The sequence below is a fragment of the Scomber japonicus genome, chromosome 2 (genome assembly GCF_027409825.1).
Source record: "Scomber japonicus isolate fScoJap1 chromosome 2, fScoJap1.pri, whole genome shotgun sequence".
Lineage (NCBI taxonomy): Eukaryota > Metazoa > Chordata > Actinopteri > Scombriformes > Scombridae > Scomber > Scomber japonicus.
In genome coordinates this window covers 19,944,371-19,950,490 of record NC_070579.1, presented here as the reverse complement: position 1 = coordinate 19,950,490, position 6,120 = coordinate 19,944,371, and positions in this window count along the sequence as shown.

Sequence of the window (6,120 nt, the reverse complement as noted above, 5' to 3'; positions counted from 1 at the left end):
ACTTATACCTTTCATGGCGGCTGTAACAATAATACAGTCAATCAGTTTGTGGCATTAAGTCATTAACAACTACGCAAAAATTATTATGTGACAGGCCGGGATCCGTTGTGGCAGATGTTGACCTGATATTCAATGAGGCGAATACACTGCCAAATGCCAGTGCGGCTGCTGATACGTTGAAGACTGCTGCTTCCAGTGGAAACTTTTCCCTGAGTGTCGACAAAACATCTATTACTGCAAGTGGTAAGAACATTTATTATTAATGAATAATATATTTTTTAAATGTCCAATCTTGGAATGTTGAAATTTTGAAAATCACAATTGCAAGCACATAATACATGTATGATGATAAAAATATATTTTAAGACAACCTAATAACCTTTTTGATAATTGTTGTTTTAAGTTGTGCTAGCACCAACTGAAGCCCCAGCTACAACTGCTCCTTCAACACTGATGAATACAACTGCCTCACCAGGTATTGCCATAACACACCACACATATGAAATGTTAACTCTATTGAGTATAAAAGATCAAACACTGTCACGTCTACCATGGTCTCAGTGAATGCTTTTTCCTGATTGGTTGGCAGGTGTACATTAAAAGAGAGTATTGCATATGTCCTTTGGCTCAAGTTTGATCACCGTTCTAAATTCATGATAGAGGAAGAGTTGGATGAGATTAATTCAAATAATGCAACAAAATGGGCAGTTAATATACACAGAGACTTTCTCCATCAACCTTTATCTGAATCAATTTAGCTAATTTCTATGAAGTAGCACTGCAACTGACTTAATGAAAGTTCGGCAACATTGAAATTTAGTCCCTGCATGATAACCTGTGAGGCCAATGTCTTCACATGGAGTCATGGCATGGTGTGATCCCTTTGAACACAATAGCCATCATAGCAAATATACTGTGAGAATATTTCAACCTGAAATCAAACTTAATTTTAATACTTCGTAACGACTTAGAACGGTAGCTTCGACAGAGTTATGCACTGCAGATTTAATTGGCATACACATCATACAACAGGCACCAGGAGTTTGTCCACCATTGTTTTTATCCCAGGCTGCATTTGAATTGACTACCGGTCAGTGTTACAAAAACAATACAGTATCGCTATTCAATGAACCTTGCTTTAATGACAGTATTGAATCAGTAGGGACATTAGTATCGAACAACCAGTATTAGTCCATAGAATAAAACGACTCCAAAACTTTACCTAATCACGTTATACATGATGATAGATAAAATGAATATATAATAATTAATAAAAACATCTGCACCACCAGTAACCATGACGTCACCACCACTAAATGCAACCTCACCACCAATCAACATGACCTCACCACCACTTAGTGCAACTTCACCACCAATCAACATGTCCTCACCACCACTCAACGCAACTTCACCACCAGTCAACATGACCTCACCACCACTCAACACAACTTCACCACCAGTCTTCATTACTTCAGTACCACTCAAGCCAACTTCACCACTAGTCAACATGACATCAACATCAGGTAACACAATTTCACCACCAGTCACCATGACCTCACCACCAATCAACGTTACATCACAACCAGTAAATGCAACATCACCACCACTTGATATTACATCCCATCCAGTCAATTCAACCACAACGACATTGAACATGACTTCTCCGGCAAGCAATGTAACCGCACCACCAGTTAATGTGACCTCACCATCAGTCAACATTACATCGCACCCAATTGATAGAACCTCATCACCAATCACCATGACCTCACTAGTAAATGAAACATCACAACCACTCAACGCAACCTCCACACCAGCTGATACGACCTCATCACCAGTCACCATGACCTCACCAACAGTTAATGCAACCTCATCACCATTCAATGTTACGTCACCACCAGAAATTGCAACTTCACCACCTGTCATCATGACTTCGCCTCCAGTTAATGCAACCTCACCACCAGTCAAGATGACATCAATACCAGTTAATGCAACCACATCACCATTCAATGTTACATCACATCCAGAAAATGCAACATCAACACCACTGAACATTACATCACAACCAGTTAATTCAACCTTGTTCCCTATCAACATGACTTCACCATTAGTCAATTCAAGTTCGCCACCAATCAATGTTACATCCCTACCAGGTAATAAAACTTCAACATTCAATGCAACCTCACTATCGAATAATGTAACCTTACAACCATTCCACATGACATTACCACCAGTTAATACAACCTCCACACCAGATCATACAACCTCATCACTAATCACCATGACCTCACCACTAGTTAATGCAACCTCATCACTATTCAATGTTACATCACAACCTGTAAATGTAACGTCAACACCACTCAACATTACATCACAACCAATCAATTTAACCTCACCACCCATCAACATGACATCACCATTATTCAATGCAAGTTCACCACCAGTCAACACGACATCCCCGCCAATCAATTTAACCTCACCACCCATCAACATGACTTCACCGTTAGTCAATGCAAGTTCACCACCAATCAATGTTATATCACATCCAAGTGATAAAATTTCACCAACATTCACTAAAACCTCACTACCAAATAATGTAACCTTACACATGACCTTACCAGCAGTTAATACAACCTCCACACCAGCTGATAGAACCTCATCACTAATTACCATGACCTCACCACTAGTTAATGCAACATCACCAGCCAACATTACATCACCAACTATCAACATGACATCACCATTATTCAAAGCAAGTTCACCACCATTCAAGAAAACATCACCCCCACTCAATGCAACAATACCTCCAGTGAATGTTACATCACAATCAATCAACACAACTTCCACACCAGTACACATCACATCACAATCCATTACTGCAATTCCAATATCAGTCACCATGACATTTCCGCTAGTTAATACAACATCCACATCAGTCAACATTACATCACAACCACCGAATGCAACGTCCCCACCTGTCAGTGTTATATTAGAACCAGTCAATACAACCTCAACACCATTCAACATGACCTCACCACCAGTTAATGTAATCTCCCCACCAGTCAATGCAACCTCACCACCAGTCACTACAGTGTCATTGTTAGGTAATGCATCTTCTCCCATAATCAATGTGCCAATCCAGTTTCATTACATTTCATAACAACTTCACCAACAGTCAATAACATATACTTGTTTTGTAGATATCATGTGAGCTACACCAAGAACTGTAGTTGCATAAAGTGTGTCTTTCACATCCTTAGCATGTAACATCTAGATAATGTATGTTAATGCAGCTTTTCTTGATTTATTTTTGCATTAACTTCTAGTCATCACAAGCTCTCCACCAGTAAATGGAACATCTGCAACATCAGCCCCATCAAGTATCACAACTACAGGTGCTCCAGCTCCAACTACAACTCCTGCACCACCACCAGAGCCTAAAATCAAGATGGCATTTAAGTTGGTGCAAAATTTTACATCAGAACTCGAAGATAAATCTTCACCAGAGTTCAAGAAATTAGAAACCAAAGTAGCCAACCAGGTACGTGTGTATATTTTTAACCACTTTTATGGCCTTGAAATAATAAGAGTGGAAACATGATACGGGGTAGTTGTGGCATAACAGCTTTCCTGTCTCATATGTATTTCCAAAGTTTTTAAATGTCTTTTAATACTGTTCATTCACAGCTCAACCAGGTTTATTCAGAAAAGTTTGGAGATAGTTTCAATCGGACCGTCATCAACAGCTTCAAGTATGTAACATTGCTTCTTCTTGTTACTGAATGGTTTGCTGTACGTGTAAAAGGACAGTAGTCATGTTGCATGAGTTCACTTGATTAGTTTTTTATTTATAAATACTTATACCTTTCATGGCGCCTGTAACAATAATACAGTCAATCAGTTTGTGGCATTAAGTCATTAACAACTACGCAAAAATTATTATGTGACAGGCCGGGATCCGTTGTGGCAGATGTTGACCTGATATTCAATGAGGCGAATACACTGCCAAATGCCAGTGCGGCTGCTGATACGTTGAAGACTGCTGCTTCCAGTGGAAACTTTTCCCTGAGTGTCGACAAAACATCTATTACTGCAAGTGGTAAGAACATTTATTATTAATTAATAAAATATTTTTTAAATGACCAATCTTGGAATGTTGAAATTTTGAAAATCACAATTGCAAGCACATAATACATATATGATGATAAAAATATATTTTAAGACAACATAATAACCTTTTTGATAATTGTTGTTTTAAGTTGTGCTAGCACCAACTGAAGCCCCAGCTACAACTGCTCCTTCAACACTGATGAATACAACTGCCTCACCAGGTATTGCCATAACACACCACACATATGAAATGTTAACTCTATTGAGTATAAAAGATCAAACACTGTCACGTCTACCATGGTCTCAGTGAATGCTTTTTCCTGATTGGTTGGCAGGTGTACATTAAAAGAGAGTATTGCATATGTCCTTTGGCTCAAGTTTGATCACCGTTCTAAATTCATGATAGAGGAAGAGTTGGATGAGATTAATTCAAATAATGCAACAAAATGGGCAGTTAATATACACAGAGACTTTCTCCATCAACCTTTATCTGAATCAATTTAGCTAATCTATGAAGTAGCACTGCAACTGACTTAATGAAAGTCCGGCAACATTGAAATGTAGTCCCTGCATGATAACCTGTGAGGCCAATGTCTTCACATGGAGTCATGGCATGGTGTGATCCCTTTGAACACAATAGCCATCATAGCAAATATACTGTGAGAATATTTCAACCTGAAATCAAACTTAATTTTAATACTTCGTAACGACTTAGAACGGTAGCTTCGACAGAGTTATGCACTGCAGATTTAATTGGCATACACATCATACAACAGGCACCAGGAGTTTGTCCACCATTGTTTTTATCCCGGGCTGCATTTGAATTAATAATTAATAAAAACATCTGCACCACCAGTAACCATGACGTCACCACCACTAAATGCAACCTCACCACCAACCAACATGACATCACCACCACTTAGCACAACTTCACCACCAATCAACATAACCTCACCACCACTTAGCGCAACTTCACCACCAATCAACATGTCCTCACCACCACTCAACTTAACTTCATCACCAGTCAACCTGACCTCACCACAACTCAACGCAACTTCACCACCAGTCAACATGACATCACCACCACTCAACGCAACTTCACCACCAGTCTTCATTACTTCAGTACCACTCAAGCCAACTTCACCACTAGTCAACATGACATCAACATCAGGTAACACAATTTCACCACCAGTCACCATGACCTCACCACCAATCAACGTTACATCACAACCAGTAAATGCAACATCACCACCACTTGATATTACATCCCATCCAGTCAATTCAACCACAACCACAACGACATTGAACATGACTTCTCCGGCAAGCAATGTAACCGCACCACCAGTTAATGTGACCTCACCATCAGTCAACATTACATCGCACCCAGTTGATAGAACCTCATCACCAATCACAATGACCTCACTAGTAAATGAAACATCACAACCACTCAACGCAACCTCCACACCAGCTGATACGACCTCACCAACAGTTAATGCAACCTCATCACCATTCAATGTTACGTCACCACCAGAAATTGCAACTTCACCACCTGTCATCATGACTTCGCCTCCAGTTAATGCAACCTCACCACCAGTCAAGATGACATCAATACCAGTTAATGCAACCACATCACCATTCAATGTTACATCACATCCAGAAAATGCAACATCAACACCACTGAACATTACATCACAACCAGTTAATTCAACCTTGTTCCCTATCAACATGACTTCACCATTAGTCAATTCAAGTTCGCCACCAATCAATGTTACATCCCTTCCAGGTAATAAAACTTCAACATTCAATGCAACCTCACTATCAAATAATGTAATCTTACAACCATTCCACATGACATTACCACCAGTTAATACAACCTCCACACCAGCTCATACAACCTCATCACTAATCACCATGACCTCACCACTAGTTAATGCAACCTCATCACTATTCAATGTTACATCACAACCTGTAAATGTAACGTCAACACCACTCAACATTACATCACAACCAATC